The sequence below is a fragment of the Vulpes lagopus genome, chromosome 9 (genome assembly GCF_018345385.1).
Source record: "Vulpes lagopus strain Blue_001 chromosome 9, ASM1834538v1, whole genome shotgun sequence".
NCBI classification, from domain to species: Eukaryota; Metazoa; Chordata; class Mammalia; order Carnivora; family Canidae; genus Vulpes; species Vulpes lagopus.
The window spans coordinates 17,583,860-17,604,025 of NC_054832.1; the positions used below are offsets into that span (position 1 = coordinate 17,583,860).

The window sequence follows — 20,166 nt, forward strand, 5'->3', positions numbered from 1 at the left end:
TCTTTCTTTCTTTCTTTCTTTCTTTCTTCTTTTTCTTCTTCTTTTTTTTTTTTTTGCAAGGCAATTGGCTTGAGAGTCCTGACACCAGGTTTTCTCATTGAAAACTTTTAAACAAATTGTGCTATTGACCAATTCCCATTATCAGTATATGCCTTACTTTTCTTTTCTATAAAATTGAGATAGTATGTGTCTGACATACCTCATTAATATATCTTTAAAGTGAAAGAACACAAGATAAATGATCTCAGCAAATTATTTACCTAGCATCCCTTATACACTGTACTAACAGCTACAAGAAATTCAGAAAATATTTAGGAAATACTTATTTCTAGTTTCCTGAAGACAAAGATACAGCCTACAAAGCAGAGAATGCTAGAGTCCCTCTAGCGTGACACAGTGGCTACTGAGGTTGATCCCTCACTCCTGTCTTCAGTCCTTTTCAGATGCAAGTATTCATTCCCCCAGGAGTACTGACAGCTGACAGTTCATAGCTAAATACTCCTTAGGTGCTCCTTGCCCAAGGTCCTCACAGCCAAGGGCAGTGGACAGAGAGAGGCAAAGGCGCCGACTCCCTTGTTCACAGCTCCTGAGCTCCCCCAAGGGATTGGCTGTGGCCTTGGTAGAGGCAGTTCCGTAGCCCAACTGCTTGCACAATCTTGCTTCCCCAATAAAATGACTCCACACAGTACTCCCTTGGGCAGCACATACTAAAATTGGAACTATACAGAGAAGATTAGTATGGCCGCTGCAAGAGAATGGCATGAGATTTCACAAATGGCATGAGATTTCATCCCACATTTTCCAACCAATTAAATCTTAATTATAAAAGAAAAAATTCCTTCATGCAAATCTCTAAGAGTCTGCTTCTGGGGAACCTGGCTCATGGTAATTAACCAAGAAAAAAAAATGCTATGGGAATTCCTAGAAGGAAGAAGGCAAATCCTGTTTTGGGAAGATGAGACAGGAAAAGTTGCATGTGGGAGATGGTTTTTGTGATGTGGTTTGACAGATACAAGGGACTTTCACTGGGAGAGGTGGAGGAAGGGGTAGGGAAAGAAATGTTTATTACTCTACTGAGAGAAAATAGAATAATCAAAGGTTCAGAGATCTGGGGTATACAACCCTGAAAAGTAAAGTTCAGAGAGCTTGGCTTTATGCTCCATTCATAGGGCACTAAGAGGTCAGGATGAGAAGGAAGATGAGTATCTGTAATGAAGAGTCCTAGAATCCAGGCTTAAGTAACAAACTAAATCAGAGCAAAAGAAAAGGCATGGAAAGTTTATTTAGAGGAGGAGATATGCAAAATAGTTTATGCTTTCAGAGAACGATACAGAAGCAAGCATAATGAAGGGTTCTAAAATGGAAGATATTTTATGATGCTTAATAATTTTAGGCGATATAAAAAAATAGAAGAGTTCCAAATGAAATTAAGATAAGGAATGTATTGAAACAGCTTGAAAATATATAATTACAATATCTAGAATATGCCTTTTTTGTTTTTTTTAACTTCATTATCCAGACCAGCTGGCTTGAAGATGATTGCAAGGTGGAAAAAAGAGCCAGGGATGTATGAGAGAAAAAGAGAATATAAGAATAATACAAAGAGGTGGGCTACATTGCATATCACTCCATGACCAGTGGTTTATGGGACCACAGCTCTCCAGCTCTGCTACCTTGTAGTAGTGCTCTGGAATTTTAACCTAGACCATAGGCTGAGCCAAACATGGCTGGCTCTCATATCATGTCTTGGGGTTGAGATTCATCGCTGTAACTTATAATTTAGGCAAATTATTTCACTTCTCAAATTCTCATATTCTTTATTTGTAGAAGTAAATGGATTGTGATGAAATTTTAAGAGAACATTGTGTGAAGTGCTTTGCAGTGTGTAGTACACAATAAATACTCTGCACATACAACTTTTACCACATTAGATCTGTCACTAATGGCCTAGACCTTGGGAGTAGTCTTTGACACCTATGAACCCCCAATTCCTTATCTGAAAAACTAGTTGGTGGCTTTTTACAGCTATTACTTTCTATATTTCTAACACTAAGTTCCAGGTATGATTTTCTTCAAAATTAAATCAAAATAAAAATGGAAATTAATTAACCCCAACTCAACAAGGTAGGTATACTTAGTGAACTCACTTCCCAGAAACAGGTGAGAAGCCTGAATAGGAGGAACAAGATATCATTGGTTTAGTCCCTGCCAGAGCTAGGATCTGTTTTGGAATAATCTGGTCAACAGCACATTGTCTTTGTCTTCTGAGTCTCTGTGGGTGCTAGATCTACCAAATGTTTTTTTTTTTCCTACCAGCGGGATATTATCTACTCTAATCACTCACAAAACATTTGCATTCCTTGCTGTTGGGTTTCAGTGTTATTTCATTGCCACAGTGTTCACACAGCACCTGTCACTGGATTCTAGACACTTTCTTAAACCACATCTTGATTCCTAGATCGATTTATCCCTCTAGATAACTGCAGAACCATAGCCAAGGGCCCTTCACACTTCTTCTGCATGACATTGAGGTCTTTCCATGAAATACTGCTATGATCAAGCACTGGATCAAACCTAATTCATAAACAGATTCTTGTTCCTCTGCTATGCTTTCAATAGCCTCATCTAGGTGTTAGGAAAAGCTTCATGGGCATCCAAGATGTCAACACATCAGCACAGCTTGGATTTGAGCAGAGATCCAATAAAAGGCAGACAACTGAACTTGCTTAGGCAGAATATGGACATAATCCCTTTCTCACTTCACTACCCTAATCCCTCACAGCTCATCCCGTACAAACTTGTAGAGTGTTCACTCTACATTGAAAAGGGAATCTGAAGGCAACCCACTATCCCAACTCTCTCACTCCTTGCCTTATGAATGGGGGATAGGACCAGAGGGCAGTGTGATGAACTGGTGTCTCTAAACACTGGAGGTGATGAGGTTTCCTACTACATGTGATGTCAGTGTTGAACTTCTATCGTAGGTCCTTTGTGCTCTGTTATTCTCTTTACATATGTCTACTTACTGAGGAAAGAGTGCTTGGGGTGTGTGCCCCTTGCGAGACTTCAAAGGTATATTAGGGACAAGTATGTACTAAGTTACTGTCCAGATTTTTGTCTCATCTCCTATCCTTCACCTAGCTACTATTATAGAAGTAGCTGTTACATATTTGAAAGTCATAGAAAGAATCAGAAGGCTTAGGCTCTTGTTCTGGTTCTATCTGTAAGAGTTTATATGACCTTGGTAAGTCAGTTGTCCATCCTGAGTTCATTCATCCGAAAAATGGGAGTAATGACAGGTTGTGCTGAACTTTGGATGAGATTGCATGAGTATTCCATGGATTTCAAAAATATAACAGGCATATAAAGTGGAATCATGATTTCACAATTTTACATCAGGCTGCCCTGACCAGAACTTCCCAACCTCTGGACCTCCATCAATAGCTATCTTTCCAACTCTGCTATACGTAGAGGAAAACACAAGACTCATCTTTCATTATTCTTTGACTGCTATCCTTTATATGACTTCCTGGCAAGTTTACAATGGTTTATCTGGTGAGGTAATTATGTTTTAGTCAATGGCTAGGGCCCAAAATAAATATCTCCATTGCCTTTGTGAGATAAATTTTTGTAAAAAGCTAGTGTTGGTGCTGTGAGGGTTGTCTTTCTATTCAGAAGGGAAAAGAAAGAACTTGCATTGGGCTTCTGATTCCTACTATCTTCCAGATACCATATTGAGAGCTACTTACCCCTTAATTAGAGTAAATTTTACCCCATATTGAAGAGATCAGCTTGTCCTTAGTGGAAAGAAGCAGGAAGGATGTGTGTATTTCTATAACTTGTCTATCCTACTATATAGTTTAACTTCTATCTTCGTGGACCAATTTTTGTAACTGAACTTCCTTATTTTTGTTAGGAAAGCATTGGGAGAGAAGATAACCATAGTCAAGATAAGCCAAAGAGTGCTACAAACATAGCTACATTGACTTTAATCACTCGCATATCATCTTCTGTCTAAATCTATTGCTACCTTGTAAGTCCTGGTCATTTTCCACATGGCAGAGGCTAATTCCTTAGGAAAGGGATACTTTCCAGAACACTTAACTACCTCGTGTTTTCCCATTTTCCTGCCTGTGGCCTATTGAATAGCTTGACATCTTAAAGCCAGTTTCACATTTGAGGACACTGCTTTCATCCAGAACAGTGATGCCACAAATGACTTCATCATTCAGAAGAGTAAGTCACCTGTGGAGTTGAAGTGGCATGGCCTTCATAGTATGGAAATTTCTGAACATAAGCAATAAACTCACATTAATCCCTCTTATCTCAAGCACTGCTCTCACAGAACAAGTCAGAGGTTTTTCTCAGATGTTGATACAGCTGAGAGCCAGTGAGAGGAAAATCCAGCACAGCTGATTTAGTAACCATGCAAGTCTCTTAGATATCTGTTATGATTTTAAGTATTCAAAGACTTTTATTTCATGATCAATGTGAACCCTGCCACATGGCCAATTGGTCATTCATTCATTCATTCATTCATTTTACATGAATAACGAACAATGCGAGCTTCATTGTGTTTCAGTGTTATTTCATTGCCACAGTGTTCACACAGCATCTGTCACTGGATTCTAGACACTTTCTTAAACCACATTTTGATTTCTAGATCGATTTATCCCTATAGATAACCTGCAGACAAGAGCTTTTTTTTTAGTGTCTTGTCACCTTAGGCTTCCAGGATGTGAGAACTAGCTAAGTAACATATTGAAAGAGCTTCTATATCTGATTTGACTTATAATTATCCTTTTTGGGAAGAAGAAAAGATGTCTTCATTTTCTCAAGAAAGAAAAAACATAAATAGAATGGATGCCTCATAATGTAGTAGAGTAGCCAGATATTCTGGAAGGCATGAGACATGATGCAGTGAAGACCTGAAGCCCTGAGCTTTGCTTTTAGAGAACCTAGGCCAAGGGGATGTCTTACTTATTCTGATTGCATGGTATCCAGTACAATGATGGGCACATCATACTCCTCCATAAATTCAGAAATACTAAGTTAAACTGAATGTTTGAAGCCAAATAAGTCAACAACCAACAGGGGTGTTGGCATTTGCAATCTCTTTCTTTCTTTCTTTCTTTCTTTCTTTCTTTCTTTCTTTCTTTCTTTCTTTCTTTCTTTCTTTCTTTCTTTCTTTCTCTTTCTTTTTCTTTCTTTCTTTCTTCTTTCTTTCTTTCTTTCTTTCTTTCTTTCTTTCTTTCTTTCTTTCTGATTTTATTTATTCATGAGAGATACACACAAAGAGAGGCAGACATAGGCAGAGGGGAGCCTGATGCAGCACTAGATCCCAGGACCCTGGGATCACAACCTGAGCCAAAGGCAGTCGCTCAACCACTGAACCACCCAGGTGCCCTGCAATTTGTTTCTTAATGTGACATGAAAGGGTGGCATTAGTAATAGGAATGGAAGTATCTGGAAGCCAATCCCCTTTTTTGCACTTTGAAATCACAGTCCTAAGATCAGATCCTTTTCAGGTAACTAAAGCTGAGGATCATTCTAGAGAGACTTGAGTTGCTAGAACTTTATTTCTCCAGGCCCTTTTTGGGAAAAACAGACTCAACCACATGACCAATTCTCCTATAAAATTCCTTTGGAAAAAAATCCCCTTTCCCCTAAGTCGATCCTGAAAAGATCTCGCTCACTTCTGATTTCTTGTGATCCAATTCAAAATTCAGAGGCTTCTTAAAGAAAGATTTTGTTTATCTATAGACAGACATTTAGAAAGATACAAATAAATACAAAGATAGGAGTATAAGCACACATACATACACAACTTAATGTTAAATCCTACACTATCTCTTATGTGTTAGTCAATTTTCCCACCTAATTAAGAACAGAGTGATATAGCTTGAGGCTATGTTATACTCAACCCACCAGAAAGGGTGTGTATGAGAAAGAATCTGACAGATGTGCATGGCTGGGTGGAGACTTGTTATCTCATGCTACATTTTCTTCTCTAATAGCAGTATGGGTGGCTTGCCAAAACAAGTAAGTGGGTGATATTTCTTTTCTTAAGCGAGATCCTTATCATAATAATGACACAAGCGAGCTCTTTGTAATCAGGGTGGAATATGCCAGAATGATATAAACCTATCATTGTAGTAATTCTACATTTTTGTCACTGCATTTATGATGAGCTCTGTAGAAAACTGTTATGGATGTCATCAGTTCTTTGAGTTTCTCGTACAATTTGATAATCTTGAGGTATGTATAGCCATCTTGGGTCCCCAGAAATAGTCTAGAACACAAATACATTGCACTGCTGTGACTTGGTACTGATTGGCTGGGTCATCTTCCTTAATTTCAGTTAATTTATTAAACAGTTTGCGAGGTCTTTATCAGGTTTGGAATTCTTGAACATTACATGTAATTTGTTTAAGTTCCATAATGAGACTTGCTGTCGCACCTCATGGGACTTCTGAGTCATAAAAACTCCCATCTCAAGTTTAGTTACAGTCGTAACAATCCACTAAAATGGTATGTTGGCTGGAATCCTGCTACTCAAAGTGTGGTCCACTATCAGCATTACCTGGGAGCTTGTTAGAAATGCAGAATCTCTGTACTTAGCCCAGATCTACTAAATAAGAGTCTATGTTTTATCAGGATCTCGAAATAATTTAGACACACAGTGAAATTTGGATTAGAGCACTGGCACTGGGGAGATCTTCCAGGTCTGATGTCAAGGTTCAATGCAAGCCATCCCCTTCTCAGTGGTAAGGTTGGTTTGTAAGTGCCACACTGATTCTTAGATTACATGATCTGCTTGGCAGTGAGGAGGCTGGACCTTTCCTGCTATAATTGGCAATCAACAAATTGTTTCAACTGCTGCCAATGGCTCAAAAGATCTCCTCTAGTTTATTTCATAACTTCACATTTTTGTGTCTGTTGGAGAGATTGACTGCTATGTGACAGCATTTTAGCCATTCCTCAGGTTTCCCATATGGACAATGTCTATTTGGTTGTGACTGTAGAACGTTTCCTTATATTGGTTGGAATATAATTCAAGAACACAGGTTGATTTTTTTTTCTGGGGGTGGGTGGGTATTATTTGATAAATGACCCTGTTCCAATCAAGCACTATATTTTATTTCTCCCAGCATTCATCAGCCAAGATTGGATTTCTGAAAATTAACCTTGTTAAATTAACCTTAAATTAAACTTGTTAAAAGCAAACAGACTGTGGAAGTCAGATTTTGAATTAAGGCTTGTATAAAGACTGATATAAGTGTGTATTGTGTTTATAATTCAAAGGCTCAAATATAATTCCTTCAGATTTTGAGAATTTATGTACCAAAACACTGATTTCTTAGGTGTTATTTTCCAATTAAAACACGAATACTTAACCTCATCAGAAGCTGTCAGCCTCTTCCCCCTTCCCAACACATGCTCGACATGAGTAACCATTCACTTGCAGCTTGGTTTTTACAGAACCAATGAAAATCCAAATGTAGTAAAACCCCTCCCACTCTGAATCTGGGTGAGACAGCTATGACCAATAGGATATTTAAAACATGGCACTCGGCCAGTTTCCAGGCCAACTCCTTAAATATTGACAGCTTCCATTTCCTTGGAACATTCTTTTTGGTGCCCTGAGACCATTGTGCTGGAAATGTGGAGGGACTATGTATAGAGATGTACCAGGCCCCAGCTGTGCTAGCAGTGCTAGTTCAAACTCCAGACATGTGTGTGAAAAAGCCTCCATATGACTCCAGCCCCATCTGCAACCTCACTGTAATTGTATGAGAGATACCAAATGAGAAATACGTGGCTAAGTGTCCAAACCTCCAGAGCCATGAGAGACAATGCTAAGTAGCTATATTAAGCCACAGCGTTCTGTGGTTGTAGTTAAATAGTAATAGACAACCAGGATAGTTGTTCTATGTCTGAGAGCTAAAACGCTTGGTTTCAATCGATTCTTCACATTTCAACATTGGTATCAGTTGAAAGCTCCCTGAAGCTTTCATGGAAGTGCCATTGTGTTCATCTGACAGATCAGAAGCAAGAACACAGCCTTAGCAATGTGTTGAGAGAAGCTTTTGAGAAAGAGCCTATTAGCATCACCAGAGTGCTGTGTGGATCAAGGCTGCCCTGACACCCATAACACTAGAGAGAAGATGGAAAAAAGAGAATCACTAGGTACTCATGTGACTAAAAACACTTTATTTACTTTTCTACAGAAGAGTTATCAATACTTATTATATGACACCTGGGAACATAAGAAACTAGATCTCATTCCTCATGGAGAACATATGTTAGGAAGCTTGAAAATATACCAGTAGCCAAGTACATAAATTTTTAGTAATAATTATAGTTTGTGACTTATTGCCAAGTAATAGTATGCCTTTATTTAAGATGGTGAAAATTAGAATAAGACCAGATTTGGGCAGAAGTGTCACATCATTTCTCCAAAGATAGCTGAGCTCTTGTTTCATGAACTGCCTTCAGAGTCGGTTATTGCCATGAGGGAAATGTTTATATCTCTCCAACATTCGTGTGTTGAAAACTGAATACCTAAAGTGATGGCATTGGAGATGGGGCTTTTGGGGGCAATTCAGTCATGAGGATGGAGCCCTCATGTTGGGGATTAGTGCCCTCATAAGAAGAGTCATGAGAGAGGTGATTTCTCTGCCCAGTGAGGACACAGCAAGGAGTCTCTCTACACACCAGGAAGAGGGCTCTCACCAGGAATCAAATCAGCTGGCGCATTGATCACAGACTTCCCAGCTTCCAGAACTGTGAGCAATAAATGTCTGTTATGTGAGCTATGCAATCTATTGCATTTTGTTCACAGCAGTCAGACGGACTGAGACAGTTATCATCGACACAACCCTGTCTGTAATCTCACATCATTTTTGATGCCAAATGATATTATCCACGCCATTCACCTATCTTTATATGAGGCACTTCAAATCTACTTCCAAAACCGACACTCACTTTTGAAGGATGACTTTTTATGAGTCCATTAAAAATGCATTATTTAGAGCTTCTGAGAATTTCACAAGAAGAATCACAACTTATCGGGAGTAACTTACCATACATTTAAGGGCTCATTTTAAAATGACAAACTTAGTCTGGCTTTAAACTTACACTTCATCACCCTGCCCATGGCAGGCAGACACAGACACTTCAAGCACTTTCTGGTGTTGCAGATGCCCTGTGACTGTTTTTGCTCATCTAAGGGGACAAACTATGCTGGACACAGATTCACAGAAAGATGCTGCTACTTTCTTCTCCCAACCTAGAGTTTGTCTTTAGAGTATACCTTGGAGGACTAGGGATTCTGCTGGCCAAATTCAGCAAAGATAGTTGCCATTGGATATAAAAGGATAATGCTCTTTTCTTCTATGGCTTAAGACATTTCATCATGGTCAATCAAATATGGTGCCAAAGGATGAGTTCCCTGCCTCAGCAATTGTACTGCTTGTGAGATGGGAAAGTAAGAATTTGAATAACAGTGTGTTCCCTTTTTTTGGAAAGATTTTCTGAGTTTTGAGGAATTAAGCTTAGAAAGGAACAACAAAAAGATCACTAGAAAATTCCCAAATGTTTGGATGTTAAAGAATATATAAAATGTTGAGTAAACAGAACTCATGTAATTTGTGATATTTTCTTATTTCATTTACATAAAGTTCAAAAACAGGTAAAACTAGTGTAGAGTGTTAGAATTCAATATAACAGTTTGTGGATATCAGGGAGATGGTGACAGGGAAGAAGCATGCAGAGGCTCTGGGGCTATTGGTCACGATATATTCCTTATTCTAGATGTGCACATAGTGTGAAAATTGAACATTTATGATTTAGGCACTTACTATATATGTGTTGAATTCCAATATGTAAGTTCATAAACAATAACAGCAATTAAAAAGGGGAATAGTTAATAATGGAAATTATTTTTGAAAACTACTCAAGTAAATTATCTCCTTTCTATTGTAAACCAAAATAATATCTATAAAATCAAAGAGTTAAGTCCAACTTAGAAAGAGAAAAAAAATAATAGTTACATATTTGACTAGAGCTTATAGCAGTAAAAATTTCTGTGTAGAAATGTGATAGAAGAGGGGCACTGGGTGGCTCAGCTGGTTAAGCATCTGACTTCAGCTCAGCTCATGATCTCAGGGTCCTGGGATTGAGCCCCGCATTGGGCTCCCTTCTCAGCTGGGAGTCTGCTTCTCCCTCTACCCCCACCACTTGTTTACTCTCTCTCTCAAATGAATAAGTAAAATCTTAAAAAAATAGAAATGTGATAGAAGAAATCATAAAAGAAGTATTTCAAGTGTTTAACTAAATATAAACTTCAAACTTCTATACCACAACAAGATAATAATGAAGCATTAGTTGTCCACAACACACTGGAAAATAATTTGTCACAAACATGGAAAATCAATATCTTAATATATAGTTGTCTATTCTTATTTATGTTAAAGTAAGAACAAATGTGAACCTTCCAAGTAAGGCAAAGAGAGCACATAAACAATTATCTTTCATTTCTTGGAGATTTCCATTCTGCTCCGCCAAGAACCAGATGCTTTCTGATGTAGTGATATAGATGTCATCTTGGGACATCTTTTTACTCTTCTTACTCTTCTACAGATCCCCTGTCTTCTTTGATTATTTTTGTTTATTTCTTCTTCCCCCCTTTTGCTGAAGCACATCCTACAGTACCTTACTTAGAACAGGTACCCATGAAATAAATCTTATGGGTACTCAAATATCTGGAAAAAATATTTAAATTTTGCTCTCATATATTTTCTTACATGCAAGTCTCCTGATGAATGGGTAAGAATAGACTGCCTGCTAGCATCCTGTGTAAGGAGGTGAGAAATGGGTTTGACTCTTCTCAAGTATGAACTTTTACCTGACACTCTTGTTTCTGCTCATGTTTATTTCCCCTTTCTATTTTATCTGCTTCCAAGTTGCGAGCGCTTCCTGCACTCTTTACCATGTATCACCTCTTCTTCTCACAGTTTTCTTTTCTTTACATATGTGTTTGGTTGCATGGTTCTTTCTGACATACTGCATCAGTGAGAGCCCCAGCAAGAAACAGATGGACTTTTACAAAATAAGATTATCTGAAGAAGCTTTAACAAAATTAACAAAGCTGTGAGTAGAGTGTAGGGAGCCACAACAAACAGGGCTGCCCCAATGGAACGGAGGAAGAGAATAATGAGGAGAAACCAATAGGAGAGAGGTTTCTAGGAAGAGCTGCCTTTGATGCAGGGATGAGTTAGTCTGCAGCAACCTCACTTCATAGAGAAGGGGCCAGAGAGAATAGATTCACCAACCCTAAAAATTTCTTTCTAAAACTGCTTTTATTGTATTAGCCCAACCAGAAGTCAGGGGGCAAGGGCATTCTCCAATGTAGCCCATGAAGGTCAGATTTCTGGGATAGAGATCAGAGTGGGAAAAGGTAGAAAGTAGATCTGCAAGGGCAAAGGGAAGATACCCAACACATCTCTAAATCAGCTGTCACTCTTCTATATGGATTCTTTCTTTCATAAAAGAGTAGATAATCCTCATCTGATACCATCTCATCCCTCTGAATAGTTTTACTTGTAGGAGAAAAAAATGAATGTCCCTCATGAGTCCTCAAATTATTTAACCCATTTCAATTTTTATATTTTCTTTATATTTTAGTTACTTGTTATGTAAAATAAGATCTAGTTCATTGTTATCTATTCTAGTCCTTTTTTTTTTTTTTTTTACCACTAAATACTGTTCTGGTACTCCATTTGTTTACTATTTAATATTATGCCAATATGGTGTAATCTATTTGGTTCTATAAAAAGTACAAAACAACCCTTACTAATCTTTCTAAAATCTTTGTACCTATTTAAATCATTTTAATGGTCCTTTAAAGATATCTGTAGGTTAATAATCCTGGATCTGTGAATGTTACCTTACATGGTTAAAGGGATTTTGTGGATGTGATGAGGCTAAAGATCTTAAAATGGAGAAGTTATTCTGGATTATTTGGGTGAGCCATATGCAATCACAAGAGCTCTTAAAAAGAGGCAACAGGAGGCTCAGAGTCAGAGAAGGAGATGACAAGAGGATGGAATCAGAGAATAGTGTCATTACTGGAAGGGGTCCATGAACCAGGGAGTGCAGGCAGCCTTTATAGGCAGGACAGAGCAAAGAATGGATTCTCTGCTGGAGCCTCCCAAAGGAAGGCAGTCTTGCTGACACTCTGATTTTAATCCCATAAGACACAATTTTGGACTTCTGACCTCAAAAACTATAAGATAAATATGTGTTGTTTTAAGCCACTAAGTTTGTGGGAATTTGTCACAGAAGCAATGGGAAACTAATGGGTCTTTTTTTCTTTCTTCCTCTTTTTTTTTTCCTCTATGGTGAAGTTAGTATCGTATAATAAAGTAACCATAAGACAATCTGAAGTTGCAAATCCTGATTCTGATTCTTGAGGCTAGGCAACATCTCTGTTCCTTCTTTCTTTAGGCTCCTGTTGGGGCACTGCCACCCTCATATTCGGTATTAGAACTCTAGTCTTCATTTGATTCATCAAACTGTTCACCTTTTTATCATATAGGGGTTTTCACATACAATGTCCTCATAACCTGACGCTTTTCTTTTGACTTTTCACTCAACTGCTTCTTCTTCATTCTTTGCGATTCACTTATACATCTATTCTCAGGGAATCTCTTCTTCTTCTCCAAAGACAGGTACCCCAATTTATCCCATCTCACATATTTTCTTTTCGGTCCTAGGAAGTATCACAGTTAAAATAATAGTTATTTTGTAATTATTAGCTGAGGACTTTGGGACATTACGTCACAATACAGACTTTAATTTTTATTGATTAAGTCAGAAGTGCTTATTTCATGGAGTTAATACAGAGAATAGTGGAAGTAATATATTTAGAATAGTTCTCCAAATACAAACAAACCTTGCTGGATCTACTTGAAAAACGGTTTCCTCGCATTCTGAATGACTAGATTCTTATCTTGAGATCTGTTTTAAATGTAATCTCTTCAGAGGACAGGTGTCTTACTGGAAGCAGGAAGTGAGGAAAGTTTGTCCAAGACTAGAAAGAAATTCCAGCCACCCTACCTACCACACAGGCCTTGTGTGAGGGAAAGAGAGCAATGGGAGGAAGAGATGCAGAACACCACTTCCTGGCAGATCTGCTGGGGAAACAAGAAAGACCCAATGGAAAAGATGGTTGTACGGGATGACTAGACAAATAGAAATTCTAATAAAATATGACTCTGCCCCAAACAGCACAGAAGCAACAGAGAAAACTATAAAAACCAAAGGGACCACAAAGCTCAGACAATGGTGATCCTAGACCAGGGCTGAGGACCATAATGGTGACCCCACAATGACCCACAATCACTGACATAACTCTAAAGACATAAAACCCTCAGGAGAACTGAGGCCATTTTCCTTCAGCAGAGTGGGGACTTAGAAAAGTATATTAAGCTATAAATACACAAGGAAGTTATATTTCTCATATATCTCTAGATTGAGCAATACTGCCTACTAAAACTATTCCATAGTCTTTCTCTCCCATTAGTTTCATGAGAACTGGGACAAGAGTTAGCCTGACACATTTCTCATAAACTGATCTTCAATAAAACCTTTAGATGAATGACCAGAACAACTATTGACATTCTTACTCCATAGTAAGCATTCACATGTGAATTCACACTATATTTTGTACATTCAAAGAGGACTTTAGGATTATCTTTTTATCTTGTATTTCAGAATTTCTTTTATAAACCTGTGGGGGAGGGGAGGAAGAAAAGATCTCTTGAAAATGTCTAAAATCAAACACGTTTTAATGAAAATTCTTTCCTCTTTGGGAGTGAATCTGAAATTTGGTGTACCAATGTATAATCAAGACCAACTTATGTTGAAAGTAATACTGAGTTTTGTCTGAGTTCACTGACAATGAAAATATGGCTGGAAAATACAGCTGGACAGAATTAAGGTTGTTTCCTTCCACAGTGGCAAATGAGGTCAGTGTCTGGAATAAGATACTATGTCCAGTTATGTTTAGCCAACCTGGTGAACTGCCTCCAGCCCTACCCCAAAGTACCAGGGTTTGAAGGGCTTTACTACCTCATCCAGCAATTAATCTGCTTAACCAATAAAGAGGACAAATCCTGACTATTTGAAAATGTGGGGTCTTTACTTCTAGAAGCAGTGTTAAAACAATGATTATATATTTTAAACAAAACCAACAATGAAAGATTTTGAAACTGGGATTCCTGGGTGGCTCAGCAGTTGAGCATCTGCCTTGGGCTCAGGGTGTGATCCCGGGGTCCCGGAATCGAGTCCCACATCGGGCTCCCCATAGGGAGCCTGCTTCTCCCTCTTCCTATGTCTCTGCCTCTCTCTGTGTGTCTCTCATGAATAAATAAATCATCTTTTTTGAAAAATAAAGAAAAATTTTGAAACTGTTAGTTCAATACCCTCATTTGACAGATGTGGAAACTAAGGCACAGGGAGTGTTCCTACTATGAGAGTTATGGTTATGAGACACATCTTCTGAATTACAATCCAAAAATTTTTCCAGACTATTGCTTTTCACTTCATCACAAAAGAAAAAGTATTTAGAAGATTATCCGTATCCTTTGTAAGGCTTGCAAATATATCTGTGCATCTATTGTTTGGTAGGAGATCTTGTGGTTAGGAACAAGCCTGGGCCAAGAGCCACATTGCATGGCTGAAGAGAAACCTGAAAAGATCTTTAATTGTACCATTTTCAAGGTAAACAATTCCTTCAAGTGTGTTTAAAAATCAGAGCAAATGATTCATCTTGATGTGTATCTGGCTACAAAAAGGAATGTATCTCTGGGTGGGATTAGAAAGAAAACCTTTCTTTTTTTTTTTAAATACAGTATTCCTGCCCAGATGAGAGGAAGGTACTCACAGAGCCTGATTGCTGTGATTTCAGACTACAATCAGTTGACAAGCAAAGAGAACTCTGAAGTTCCTGACCTTTCAGGAAGTGTACCGGATATGAGGTAGAGTTGGTGGAAAGAAGCTGATATTTAAGCCAACATGCAGTGATTCTTTAGACATTGGGGGTATTTAGAGTAATTTTCAATTAGTGACGTCAATACCCCACAAAGGAGGTTCAGACAGGAGAGTGGAGAAGTCCAGACAACTTTTGAGAAGCAATGAACTGAAAAAACTTGAAGGCTTAGCTAAAGGAGGCTCCAGTGGTATAAATATGACCTATACGATAGAGGAACGCAGTCCAGCAAGCCAGAAACAGCCCCCTAAAGTGATATTTAAATAAATTATAATGAACATTAGAAATATAAAACATAAGGGGGAAACTTGATAAACGTAACCACATTAAAATTAAAAACACAAATGCTTAATCATTAAAAGATACCATGGAGAGAGTGAAAAAGATAAACCACACACAGGAAGAAGATGTTTTTTTAACACATGTAATGGACAAAGAGCTCATGTCCAGAATACAAAAAGAATTCCTATTTATTAAAATGAAAGAAATGAAAATAAAATGAGAAGAGACACAAACAAGGCATTTCTCAGGAAATAGAAATGCATATGACTATAAACCTATAGAATGTTGCTCAATTGTATAATCAGAGAAACACAAATAAAACCACTAAGCTGATATTTCACATAGAGCAGTTTGATAAAATTATGCAGCTGGATTATATAAAATGTTGATGAAGATGTAGAGCAATGAGACTATTATCCCTTGCTAGCGGGGCATAAATTAGCACAACTGTTTGAGGAGTGAGTAATGAAATTACCTAGTAAATTTGAACATGTTCATGGCATAATACACGACAGTTCCTGTCTTTGGTGTTTATCCTAGGTAAACTTGCACCTGGGCAACAGGCACCAAGATATTGTCAACGCTGTCAGCAAACTCCTGGAAAAGACTAAATGCTCAGCCCAGCTAAATGACTAAATAAACTGCAGTACTCATGAGCTGAAGTAGTAGCCTCAGGAGACAAGAATTCATTCCATTATCAACAGGGATGAATCTCAAACACATAACGATGGCAAATAAACATATATGATTATCCTACTTACATAAAGGATCAGAACCAACCAAAACTAAATAATTTATTAAGTGCAGATATATAAGTAGGTGGTAAAAGTACAGAGAAACACAAGGGAATAATTGAGACAAAATTGAGGATTAGAGTTACCCCTTGCAGGGAGGAAAAGATGAGAGAAGATAGATTGAGGGCCATAAAACTGTTGATTGGGTATTGGCTACACAGGTATTTGTTTTATCATTATTATTTAGCCATTCAAATGTGTCCTATCTGCTTCATAATGCTTAATATGTCAATATAAATTAAAAATGCCCCCAAAATCAGTAAGGTGGAGGAGAAAAAGAATAACATGAGTAGTAGATGGGGAAAATGAGATTGAATATATATGTAATGGGCAGCCCAGGTGGCTCAGTGGTTTAGTGCCACCTTCAGCCCGGGGAATGATCCTGGAGACCCAGGATCGAGCCCATGTCAGGCTCCCTGCATGGAGCCTGCTTCTCCCTCTGCCTGTGTCCCTGCCTCTCTCTCTCTCTCTCTCTCTGTCTGTCATAAATAAATAAAATCTTAAAAAAAAAAGAATATATATGTAATATATATCCTCTGGATAACCCCAACACCATTCCGCTAACTCAGTTGTGGCTGCTATCTCTCAAGAAAGTTTGTTTTGTTTTTTTTCTTGGTCCAGCCACCTAGTCATTCTACTCAAATCTACCCCATGTATCCCAGCTTAAAAACATTAGTGTGTTTCATGAGAAACCATAGCAAATAATGAGACTCCTATTCTCCTGCTCCTAACCAGCTCATCATGAGCAGTTTCACCGGTGAGAATATATGTATTTTATGTTCGGTGTACCACACACATACAGTGCTAGCGAAAACAGCCTTCTCTAGGGGGATAGGGGATCATAATTAATTTTGCCTACCCTGATAATCAGAACTTCGGTCATACTCGTTAGGAAGATGGGTTTGAATCTGGATCCAATGCTAATTTGCCGTATTATATTTGGCAGTTTAATTTACTCATATGGACTCATTTCCTCATTTAAATGGAAATAGCAATTCCAGACTGTGCCATTGTGAGAATGCACACAAAACCACAGAGAAGGTTCTCCGGCACACCTAAATGACAGCCCTGAAAGAAACTGTCAGATCAGTTCCAACGAGCCTGTCTATGTACACAATATTTCATGGAGAGACTTTCCTCCTTTAGACTAACTGAACTTCCCACTATGGTCTGAGAATTTTTATAAAGCCTACCAGAAGGCTAATCTTACATGTGTTCGTGTTTGTTCCCAAAACAAACTCTAAATGATATAGAGGAATACCAATTGCAAATATCTCAGCCCTGAGAATTGAAACACCCTTAACCGCTTTGCACATTCTACTGCCTTTCTTTATGCCTTGGTTGTTTTTGCATTGCCATGGGTGTTTTTATGCATCCAAGCACGTATCCGGGATTGAGGAAAACACACAACTCCTAGTTTGCAATCAAATAAAGTTCAGTCTTCATTATCTTTAACTATGCTGGGTCTTTGTTTAAAATTCGCTGAATTTAAGAAGGTTCTCTCTGTCTTCAATACATTCAACAACGAGTTTGCTGGCAATGACTTATCACCAGGGAATTGTACTGAGTTGTGCCTGTTGCACTGTTCTGCTCTCTCTCTCTCTCTCTCTCCTTCTGCATTACATCTTCACCTCTAAACAATGATCTCTGTGTTCTGCTTTTTGAGCCAAGATGGCCAAGCTGAGATTTATATCCATTCTTTTTGGCAAGAAGAAAATATAAGAAATACCCTGAGCTCAATTGTTATACCCTTTAAAAACTGAGGGTTTTACTCTTGAAATATTCTATAATAATGATAGTGGAAGAGAAACAAGTATAATTCAGAATGACCCAAGGATTTTTTTTTTCAATTAACGAGAAAGGATAAAATCTGATTAAACTTGATGAGCTGTTCATCGACGTATCTCCTGTGTCTAGCATGGTGTTTGGAATGTGGTCTGTTATAAGGCGGCTATTCAGCAATATTCATTTGAATGAATTGATGCGTTCCTGAATTAATAAAATGGATACATATGTGAACAGCAAATGAAACATTTTGTTCCAAGCTTTGACATGACCCTGAAAACTCTGGTTGATATTGAAGGCTTGATTATTGAGAAAATATGACTCCCTAGGGATTCCTGTCAAGATAATCTTTAAAAAAAAAAAAAGAAACACTTTTTGTTTTAGAATAGTTTGTGATTTACAGAAAAGCTGTGAAGATGGGACAGAGTTCACGTAAACCCTACACCCTGTTTTCTCTATTATTAACATTGACCATAACTATGGTACATTTGGAACAACTAATGAACCACTATTAATATGGTATTATTGACTTAACACTTAGTTTGGATTTTCTTCATTTTTAGTTAATATGTTCCCAGATCCCACTAAGTGACTCTTCTTGCAAAATGACACAGATCATTTTGATTCCTATTTCATAGGCCTAAGCAAGCTCTGCAGTCATACCTTATTCCCAGAAGACAGGGAAGTGCAATTTTACAAAGCTTATGGAAGGCTAAAGAAATAGAAGTACATTGGTCAACAATACTAAATGATTACTCTGATGAATAATAATTCACATATGCGCTGCAGATTTGCGATTCACAAAGCTGTTGGAGAATGTTAATCAACTTTCATTCTGGGTAGCAGGGACTTTGGAAAGGGAAGAATCCAAGGCTAAATAGTTTGCATGGAGTCCAAAATTCAAACCCAAAACTTTTGACAATACTCTGATAAAAAAAAAAATATTATTCTCAGTAAGCCCCAAATATTTCCTGCCTTCATTCTCTACTTTTTGTTCTCATTGACTTAGCCACAGGGAAATCAAGGCCCTAGAGCAGGGATCAGCAAACTTTTCTGTAAAGAGACAGGAATATTTGAGGTAGTGCAGACTACATGGTCTCTGTCATGAGTCCTCAATTCTGCTATTTAGAGGGAAAGCTGCAGCAGAGAATCCATTAACAAGTGAGCGTGTGCCAATAAAACATGATTTACAAAAGCAGAGGGTGAGCTGGACTTGTAGCACAGGCAAGTTTACCAGCTGTAGTCGTAGGCACTGGATAAATCTAGACAAAGATCTTGGATATACTGATATGTATATAGTTTGTGATGTATACAACTCAAAACCCATTGATCTGCTTACGCCATTATTCTTTCAGACTCTCTGTCAATGTCTTTTTAAGTCTTATGATTATATCACAAAAGTCGTCTCTGTTCTTTGTTAATCTCCTGTTAGCATCATTCTGTATCTTATTGTAATTTATGATTATCTCTGGCCTAATAGAATTGCTTACCTGCCTCCTAAAAAAGAAGGTATAGGCAGATCAAAGTATTTTGAGGTTAGGGTTAAGAATACAGGAAGTTGAAATAAGCCAGATACAGGACCTGGGTCAATTTAAACTATAAAGGGTTAGCAAGACACACGCTGAAGTTTCCAAAAAATGAGTCACAAATTTCAAAGCCTTCCTATACCGATCTGTGCCATTTTTACTCAAAGATGCCCTTCATGCTTTTGCTATAATCTAACCCATAGTGAAAAATTACTGAAAGTGACACTTTGAGAAAATGCTTCCAACCTTGCCTTTTATCTTATTTTTTTGTATGCGTGATTTTAAAATATATATACAATTAGAAATCTTGTGTGGTCTTTATCACACACAGTATATCAACAAATGATGGGAGAAGCCAAAAATGTGCTATAGGGAATTTTTGAAAGGCTTTCAGGCGATATTTACGTAAATTACTTTCCTCTCTTATGTAATCACAATAAAGAAGTTGGATTGAAACTTTAAAATATTTTTTACTATGGAAATATATTTATATACAGTTTGTGAATAACAACACGCTTATATGTAAATGATACATACGTTTATGTATTCCTATGTATATGAACGTACACATAGCTATACGTAAAGTGAAGTTAGGTTTAAAAGGAAGCCAGGTTGGTGGATGTAAAGGCTAAGGAAATTTGCAAGTGCTCCCTGTTATATGTGGGGAGCACCTAACACAATGTAATATTTTCATAATGATTAATGAACAGGAGAAGAATATTCT

The 20,166-nt window shown here is 37.7% G+C and overlaps 1 non-coding gene across 1 annotated transcript; it reads left to right on the forward strand.

The window, feature by feature from the left end:
* The first annotated feature begins 687 nt into the window (after positions 1–687).
* Positions 688–790, forward strand: LOC121499184. Its single transcript, XR_005990030.1, has one exon. It is a non-coding gene; the product is annotated as a U6 spliceosomal RNA (small nuclear RNA).
* The last annotated feature ends 19,376 nt before the right edge of the window (positions 791–20,166 follow it).